This window comes from Galeopterus variegatus, unplaced genomic scaffold, assembly GCF_000696425.1.
Source record: "Galeopterus variegatus unplaced genomic scaffold, G_variegatus-3.0.2 Scaffold5840, whole genome shotgun sequence".
Taxonomy (NCBI): Eukaryota; Metazoa; Chordata; class Mammalia; order Dermoptera; family Cynocephalidae; genus Galeopterus; species Galeopterus variegatus.
In genome coordinates, this window is record NW_007731951.1 from 106,691 (window position 1) to 117,180 (window position 10,490).

Genomic DNA, 10,490 nt, shown 5'->3' on the forward strand with positions numbered 1-10,490 from the left:
GGCACATCAGGCAAGTGTTTCTCACTTGGATATGTGTAGTGCATGTGATGGTTCAAAGACTTGGTGGTGGGTCTTCCAGGGGCATGACAGCTGAGCTGTTTCTCTGAGCAGGGGCATGGTTGTGCTTTGGCTCAGCTAGCTGAGTGTGGGTCTGCCAGTGGCCCTTCCACTGTGCCACTTCTTGGGGCCTGATAATAGGTTGTGCTTCCCTTGGAGGTTCAGGAGCTGATCTGCCAAGGGTGGAGCTGCTGAGCTGCTTCTTAGAAAGTGGGTGAGGCCACTAGGTGGGGCTGCAGTGAGGAGGACCAACCAGCCTCTTCCTAGTTGGTGGGTGGGGCTGCTAGGCGGGCCTGACCAGCTGCTTCTTGAACTGTTGGCAAGGGCACTAGGCAGCCTGCAGTGAGGGGCAGTCCAGGTGCTTCTGGGACTGTTGGCAAGGCTGCTAGGCAGAACTGTTCAGGACTATATTAGTCTGTTACTGTTGCTTATAACAAAATTCCTGGAATTGGGTACTTTGTAAGAAAATGAAATTTATTGCTCACAGTTTCAGAGGATGGGAAGTCCGAAGTCTATGGAACACATTTGGTGAAGGCCTTGGTAGTGGCAACAGTGACCCAGGGGTCTCACGTGGCAGAAAATGGTGGAGCAGAGATATTTCCTCATGTACTCTCCTTTTAAAACCCTCAGAACTGTGCCCCTGACCAACATATTAGTCCATTCACTATGGCATTGTCCTACAATGTAATCACCTCTTCAAGGGCTCACCTTTCAATTACCATAATAGGATTTCCCACCCTCAGTGGTAACAGTGGGAATGAAGCTTCTAATATATGAAATTTGGGAGACACAATTCAATCAATCTACAGCATACGGCCCCTGAGAAGTTCACCTCTGACGAACAAGACTCAGTGCAATTTAGGGGTTCCATGTGTGCAGCCTCACCAGGGTCTTTCCACATGTCCCCATTACAATGTGCAGAATCCCATTCTTTCCCAACCAATGCCCTCACTTTAACAGCAGATACTCTGTGAGGCTGATAAATGAACTGCCATTGTAGTTCAGCCAATTTTATGATGAAGGCTTGTGCTTGATTTTTAGCAATTTCAGCCCTGTGGGTACTGGAGAGAAGACTCTGACCTACAGCACACCTAGAAACTTTTAGGTCATCTGTGTGGTGCTTGAGCCGAGAATTCACATCCCTGAGCTCTTCCTTTTCTTTCCTTACTTTGTCCAGTGATGCTAGGAGCAAACAAGCAACATCATTATATTCCTTGGATTTCCACAAATACTCAAAGGTATTATGTATAGAGTCACTGAATCCCTTGCCTTTTACAAGTGGTAAATCAGGAGTATCAAATGGATTTATCTTGCATATCTCTTTTAACAGTTCATGCCACAGACTATCAGTGCTCTCTATATTATTAGAAGTTGAGCTGTTAGCATTTTTAGGTCTATAGTCCTGAAACCAACTGAAGAAATTCATTTTTAAGATTCTGTTTCTCTAGAACCATTCCTGGTACCAAAATCTGTATTAGTCAGGGTTCTCCAGAGTGACAAAATGGATAGGATATGTCATAAATATAAAAAAGGGGATTTATTAAGGGAATTAGCTCACGCAATTGTGAAGAGAAGTCCCACAATAGGCTGTCTGCAAACTGGATGCCAGTAGTGTGGCTCAGTCCAAATCTGAAAGCCTCAGAACCAGGGAAGCCGATGGTGTCCTTGGTATAAGTCTTGGAACCCAAAGCTGAAGAGTCTTGAGCTCTGATATCCACAGATAGGAGGGAAGAGTGTATCCCAACTGCAACGGATAGAGAGATTCAACTTTTTTCTCTGTTTTTTGTTCTCTCTGGGCCCTCAGTGGATTGGATGGTTCCCACCCATATTGAGGGCAGACCTTTTCCACCCAGTCCACTCAGGCTCTCATGTTAGTATCTTCTGGGAACATCCTCATGGATACACCAAGAAGATAGCTTTACCAGGTTTCTTGGCTTTCCTTAACCTACAAGTTGACAACTAGAATTAACCTTCACAAGGACAGAAACACCTGGCTGCTTCTTCAGGAGCAGATGCACTTGATTTCCACCAGCATATTCATTAGGGTAGAGACCCGTGAGTTGTTTTTCCAGGGTGGGGGATCAGGCACACACAACTCAGTCAGCTGAGGGTTGGTCTGATTGAGGAAGGTCTGCCTGTCTGATGTCCAGCTGGTGGACTTGAGGTGCAGCAGTTCAGCAGGACTAGGGTTGGCTTCCCAGACTGCAGAACTAGAGTCACAGCCATTGTGAGCCCAGGCTTCAAGCTGCCAGGATAAGGGTGTTACGGCCCCTCCTGTGAGTGCGCTGGAATGATGGCAGAGCTCCAAGGCTGGGGAAGTCCTGTGGCTACTGGCCCCAGGGCAGGGCACATTCAGGCAATGGCTCTGGTTTCAAGATGGCGAAGTATTGCATCAGCCTGGGTTACGAGGTTGGGGAATGGGAGTGCATAGTTTGTGTTAGTGTTCTAGAGCAATGTATTGTGTTTATTCTGGGCCACTCCCCACACTTGGTTCCAGGCTTGTCCTGCCAAAGGATCTGAATGCCTCTGTAGTGAAGATGGGGGTTGCTATGGGTCCTCTACCTACCTTTTGGCCACAAGGGAAAATTCTTCCTGTGCTGATCCTCGTGTCAGATACGTGGTGGCTGAGGCCATGTGCCTGTCTGTACTCTCTACGGTATCATCCTGGGTTTTCATGCTCTACAGGGATCTCACCAGGCTCCTGCTGCATGCCTACACTCTCCTACAGATGCTCCCGTCAATATTAGCTGTCTGTTAGTTGTTCTGGCCCTTTTTTGTGTGAGGAACACATCCCGGGTTCCTTTAGTCAGCCATCTAACCCTGCCTTTCTCTGCACAGTATTTCAATATATGGATTTACCATAATTTTATCAATTCCCCATTGATGGACACCTAGATTGCTTCCAGATTTTTCCTATAACAAAAATGCAATGGACAGCTGTTTCTATATATCTCTGCACACTTTGACAAGTTCACATAAAGGGATAAATTCCTGGAGGTTGAACTGTTGAGTAAATGAATACAGGCATCACTGGCATTCATGCCAACAGTGTAGTATTATGCTGCTTTTTTATGCATATAAATATGTATTAGTCTGTTACTGTTGCTTATAACAGAAATACTTGAAACTGGGTAATTTAGAAAGAAACAATATTTATTGCTTACAGTTTTGGAGGCTGGGAAGTCCAAAGTCCATGAAACAGATTTGGTGAGGGCCTTCTTTGGTGGTGGCTTTACAGCAATGCAGGGTGTCACACAGTGAGAATGGCAGAATAGAAAGAGACTAACCTCATTCATTCTCCTTCTAAAGCTCCCACAACCATACCCATGACCACCGTTAAACCATCCACTTATTAATCCATTTACTAGGGCATGGTCCTCACAATCTAATCATCTCTTTGAGGTGCCACCTTTCAATTACCATAATAGGATTTCCCATCCTCTTAACACTGTCACAGTGGGGGTTAAGTTTTTAATACACGGACTTTGGGGGACACAATTCAATCCACAGCAATGTATGTCCATTAAATTAAAAAATACAGACACAGGGACATAAAACACACTTTGTTTTTTGCACCTTGCTTTTTTCAGTAGGGAATCTTTTTGTGTGTGAATACGTTAAGAAAGGATGTTTTCTTGAGATAAAGGAAGAACTCAATCTGGAGAGTTAAGGGGCTCACTATGTTCTAGAGAAAAAAAAATAGCGATTAAAACCAAGACATATCTTGGTGAAGATACTGAATTCTAGAATAAAAAAGAATACATGTTTTCCACTGCTGGAAGACAGACTGTATATTGTGAAATTTGTTTAACAGAGTCTCAAACAGACAGAATACACCCAACTGGTCTGGGAGGGGGTTAGTATCTAACAAACAAAGAAGATTTCCTGGAATTGAAGATGGACAAAGTCTTCCTATAGAAAGGAAGTGCACTTAACACGTGCTGAGCAAGAGGGCGGTGGGGTGGGGGAGCGGGGATGGAGGAGAAGGTGGAAGGGAGGGGTCAGCCACACATCTAGACATGTTATAGTACAGAGTTTGAACTCCAAAAAATACAGTGTTTGAAATCCTAACATAAAACTAGGAAGGGAAAAATGGTTACCAACAAAGAATCAAGAATAAAATCGGCATCATTATTTCTCATCTGCAAACTTAGGGCTTGATGACAACCAAGCCGGTCTTTGAAGTTCTGTAGAAAAATTATTTTGAGTTGAGAATTTTATAAACAGTCAAATTATCTTTTAAATTCCAGCAAAAAAAAAAAAAAAAGTAGGAAGGGGTCAATAAACAAGGATGACAGAATGTTGCTAATTGTTGAAGTTACGTGATGGTGCATGTTGGTTTATGATGCTATTTTTGTCTTTTTATGTCTGTTTGAAATTCCCATACCTTAAAAAAAGAAACATTTTGCCAAGTTGGTACTAAAAATTAGAAATCAAGTGTAAGAGCAAAATAAAGTTTATTTTAAGATAAAATCTGTCACCTAAGATGGGTTACCTAAATACACAAGCAAAACAAAAAACAAATCCAAGAGAGAAGACATGGTATACAAGAAACAATAGTGATCAAACAAGCAAGCATAATTCAGTCGTGCACTGCAAAACAACATTTCAGTCAATGACATATTGCATGTACAACAGTGGTCCCATAAGATTATAATACTGTGTTTTTATTGTACCTTTTCTATGATTAGGTATGTTTATATACACAAATACCATTGTGTTACAATTGCCTACTGTAGTCAGTATAGTAACAGGCTGTGCAGGTTGTAGCCTGTAGAGGCTGTACCATATAGCCTAGGCATGTAGTAGGCTATACCATCTACGTTTGTGTAAGTGCGCTCTATGCTGTTCATGCAATGATGAAATTGCCTAAAGATGCATTTCTCAGAAAGTACCTCTGTTCTTAGTGAAGTCTAAAGAATTATTGATAATCTAGTTGTGAAGTTTAATAAAATTATTTAAAATGATTCTTAAGAAATTAAAGGCACACAAAAATACAAACTAATGTATAGTAATTCCTAGAAGCCCCAAACAAAACAAAACAACAAAAGACAACCTAATTTAAAAAATGGGTAATTTAATTCTCCTTATCCAGAGATTGATCTAGGGGTGGCCATGTGACTGAATTTTATTTATTTATTTATTTTTGTGTCCCTGCCTCCCCCTCATCTCCACGCCCCTCAGGATGCCCCATGTGACTGAATTTTAATCAATGAAATTGAAGCAGTAATCTACTGAGTGGATCTTCAGGATAGCTTTTGTCTTCTTGATAAAAAAGGGACAAACTCAGCTAGTGCACCCTTTTGGCTCTTTTTTACCTTTTCCTGCTTGGAATGTAGATGTGCTATCTAAAGGTGCAGCAGCCAACTTAGGGCCATAAGGTGACAAAAAACAAAAATAAAAGCCAACATGACAAGGATAGTGGAAAAGAAAAAAAGTCAGCCTTTAAGGGGTCAGCAAACACCTCAGTTAGTTTTGGACTATTGACCTCAGGACTTCTTTTTTTTGAGGCAAATAAACCACAGTTCCAGTGCAGTTTGAGCAGCTGTTAGATTTTGTTACTTGTGGTTGAATGCATCCCTAACCTATACATCAGGCTTTCCATTTGTTCAAGTCCTTTTTTATTTACCTCATTAGCAGAATGCCACTGATTTGTTTATTGGTCTTCTATCAGGCAACTTTACTAAATCCTCTTCTTTCTTTCTTTCTTTTCTTTCTTTTTTTTTTTTGGCGGCTGGCCGGTGTGGGGACCTGAACCCTGGGACCTTGGTGTTGTCAGCACCATGCTCTAACCAGCTGAGCTAACCGGCCAGCTCCGGGGTGATGCTGATGTTTTACCATGAGTATATTTGTTTTAAGTTTTTGATAGATCCTTTTAACCTAAGTAAGAATTTCACTTCTCTTCTTAATTTGCTAAGTGTTTGTATCATGTTTTACATGTTATCTCATGAATTTTCTCAGAGATTTTCTAACACTAAACTGCTTTTGCATTCTTGGGATGAACTTTGCTTGGTCATGATTCTCTCTCTCTTTCTTTGTCACACACACACACACACACACACACACACACACACACACACACACACTCTTCTTTTGCTGGTTTTGGTTTGCAAAAATTTTGTTTAGGACTTTCCCTTCTATAATTTCAAGTGACATTGGCCCGGGATTTTCCATTTTCATACTGCCCTTATTATCAGCTGAGTAGCTGTCACTGGGACTTACTTATTGCTCAAATGTTTGGTGAAACGGATGCATAAAACTAACCCATAAGACTGGTCTGCTGAGTTTAGGGTCTACGTATTGATTTGCCCCTTCTCTCTTGTTTTGATTAATAGTGTCACAGATCTGTCTTCTTCTCAGTCTTTTCAGAGAACCAGCTCTTTGCTTATTTCCCTAATTGGAAGTTTAGCTCACTGTTTTTCAGTCCTCTTTTCTAATAACAGTTTTGCATTTAAGGTATAAAATTTGCTTTAAATACTATTTTTGGCTATATATGACAAGCTTTAATATGTACACATGTACAATTTTCATTCAGTTCTAAATAATTTTAAGTGGTCCATTTTAATATCCTTTTAGTACATAAAGTATTTGGAACTGTCCTTTTAAACTTTTGGTTTTGTGTGCATGTGATGTAATTTTTTTATTTTTTATTTCTAATTATATTGCTTTATGGTCAGGGAATATAATCTTTTGTATCAACCCTTAAGTGCATTCCGCATGTGCTTTAAAACGCTTATTTTTCTCATTGTTGGGTTCTTTATAGGTCCATTAGATTAAGCTTAATTGTATTGTACAAATCATCCATATTATTACTAATGTTTGTCCATATTGATTATTGAAAAGAACATAAAATATCCCACGATGATTGTTAATTTGTCAATTTCCCCTAGTTGGATCAATTTTTCTTTTTGGTTATCTTTTATTTATTTATTTATTTATTTTTTCCTTTTTGTCTTTTTTACTGACCAGTAATGGGATTGCAACCCTCGGTGTCTCACCCGTACTGGGGACCGGCAACGGTGTCGCAACCCTCGGTGTTGCGCCCACACCGCGCTCAGCCAATGAGCGGGAACTGGTCACCACATGGGATCTGAACCCTGGCAGGAGCGCCGCCACACTCCCAAGCAGTGCACTCTCCAGTGCGGCACCGGGCTGGCCCTTTTGCTTATCTTTTGAAGCTACACTGTTAGGTGTGTACTGTTTCAAAACTGTGATATTTTCCTGGTGAATTGACCTTCTTAAAATTATGACATAATCCTCTTATCTTAGGTATCACTTATTGTATGGCCAGTTTTGTCAGATATTAATATAGCTGCACCAGCTTTCTGCTGGTTAGTAATTATCATATATATATATGCATGTATATATATTTTTGCATCTGTTTATTTTCAAGCTTACTGGATAATCATGTTGCTTGTGTTTTAAACAATATATAGCTAATTTTTTAAAAATGTGATTTGGTGTCCCATGTCTTGAGCCTAGAATGCCTGTCCTATTTGCTTTTGCACCAACATGTTGAACAAACATATTTGTCTCCCTCTGTCTTCTTTTTTTTTTGGTGGCTGGACAGTAGAGGGATCCAAACTCATGACCTGGGTGTTACAAGGGTGTGCTCTAACCAATTGAGCCAAGCGGTCAACCTCCCTGTGTCTTCTGAAACTGCTCAGTGTGGGTTGTTTTTCCACTGCCCCTAGATGAAAACTGGGCAGTCCTATTTCTGGTCACTCTTAGTTAAGGTGCAAACCACAGTCTCAACTCAGTAATTGAAATTTTCCCTTTCCCAAGATGGGAGTCTTTGCAGGCTGTAAAGAGGAGAAGGGGTCTGTGCTGTGGTCCATCTTCTTTTCCTCTATTTGACATTTTTATTCCTTCCCAGCTTGTGAACCATAATTCCCTGCCCCTCCAAGTTAGAGCACAAAAGGAAAAGAAGTAAGGGGGAAAGGAAAATTCTAACCAGTTTCTTCTTATGCTACATTGGGAACCAGTTCTAGATCACCATCTTTGAAATTTGCACATTATGGTCTGTCTCAAACTTCACTTGGGATTCTAGTAGATCTTTTTACTTCAGTTATCCAATTATAGGGATTACTGATATATTTTGATTTATTTCTCCCACCTGCACTCCAGCCTCCCTATCTCCTTTTTCTATTTTCTTTTTCTTCATAGCACTTATCACAGTACATATCAGTTATTTTACTAATTTTTTTTTTTGGTACAGGGATAGAACCCTGGACCTTGGTGTTATCAGCACCTCGCTCTTGATTTGTTTATTGTCTCCCCCCTACTAGAATATAACCTTCCCGAGGGCAGAGACAGTTGTTTGTTTTGTTCTCTGTTAATCCGTAACACCAAGAATAGTAGTACCTGGTACATAGTGGACAGTATAGCATTTGCAGAATAAATGAATTAAAATAAATTAAATTTGTAATCAAAAGTCTCCTGCCCATTTGTAAGACAGCAGATCTAAATGGTTTTAAAAAGCTTCATGGAACCAATAATCCCCATCATTACCCCCCAAAAGGGGAAGCTGCCTAAGTCAGTTTACAAGGATAGTTTAACTAGATGAGAAGCAGAGCAATCTCACTTATGAACATGAATGCTAAAACCCTAAACATCAGTATTATAACTTTATCAGTATATTAAAATATATAACAAAATAGATCTTGTTACAGGGAATGTAAGGATGGTAAAATTTAAAATCTATAAATGTAATATACCATATTAACAGATTGAATGAGAAAAATCGTGATTATTTCAATTGATGCAGAAAAGTATTAGACAACTCAGTAAACATTCATGATAAAAATTCTCAGAAATTTTGGTAAAGAGTATTGATCAAAACTGAAAACAATACTGGTCAGTGAAAAAAAAGAGGTAAAACTGAAAGCAGTATCGGTCAGCCCACCAAAAACAAACAAAAAACCCTGAAGGCAAATATCACACTTACTTGTGAGAATTGAGAAGCAATTCCACTAAAATCATGAACAAGACAAAAATCCCTGCTGGGATGAATTGTTTGACAATATACTGAAGGTCTTCACCAATGCAATAAGGGGGGGGGGAAAAAAGGCACAAGAATTGGAAAAGATAAATTGCCATCGTAAAAGACAATATGGATTGTCTACATGCCAACCTTCAGAAAATTATTGGACATAATAAAAGTTCAGCAAGTTCCTAGACACAAAATCAACATACAAATCAATAACATTCCTTTCTGCAATAACGAACAAAAAAACAGGAATAAAAAGATCTCATCCACAATAAAAACAACAAGATAACTAGGATTTTGTGTAGAGATACACAAATATAGAGAATTATAAAATATTATTGAAGAACAAACAAAAAGAAGAACTGAGTAAATGGAGAAATAAGCCGTATTAAGGAATAGAAAGATACAATACGGCAAAGATGTCATTCTCCTAAAATTCATGTATAAATTTATTCTAAGTCCATTATGTATGGTCACCTGCAGAAGTAGATGGACTCCCCGCTGCACGCCAACTCACACACACAATTTGGTTCTAATGTTGAGACAGATAATGCCACACACATGCCAAGGTTTATTACTTACAGAATTGAGGTCTCTGAGGAGAGGAAGGCAGGCCTTTCAAACAGGTCTGAAAACACTTGAGTGAAGTGAAGGAGACTGGTCTGGATTTGTAGTCACAGGGGTAGGGCTGGGAGAGAGTTCCTGCACTCATGCAGGCTCCTCTGGTTTGAATTTGCCGCTGACACCAGAGGAGAGGGTACCCAGGCTTTCTTACGAGATTGCCCAGATGTGGGGTGCAAGCAGGGGGAGGGTTTAAAAGCCTCAGCAAACATCAACAATGGAGTAGGACTGCTCATTATGCATTAAAAATCCAAAAATTGATTGTCTTTTCTTTCTTTTTCTTTTTTCTTTCCTTTGGTGCAACCTGACAAGCTGATCCTACAATTCACAACTGAGAAAGAGCAAATGTTTTCAAATTTAGAAAAAATTATAGGGAAACAACTTACATAACTTTGGAGTGGGAAGTATTCCAAAAATACAAAAATAAAGGCACAATAGAAAGGAAAATCCTGAGGGCTGGCCTGGTGGCGCACTTGGTAGAGTGCAGCGCTTGAGGGCGTGGTGGCGCTCCCGCTGAGGGTTCGGACCCCATATAGAGACCAGTCCGCTCACTGGTTGAGCGTGGTGCGGGCGCGATACCGAGGGTTGCGATCCTGTTACAGCTCACAAAAAAAGACAAAAAGGAAAAAAAAAAAAAAAAGAAAGGAAAATCCTGATAAAATGTAACATCCGTGTCTAACCTTTTAAGCTTAATACCTGTATTTAACCACTGCATTACAAAAGTGTCATTTGAGGGCCGGCCCGGTGGCGCACTCGGTAGAGTGCAGCGCTTGGGGGCGTGGTGGCGCTCCCACTGAGGGTTTGGACCCCATATAGAGACCAG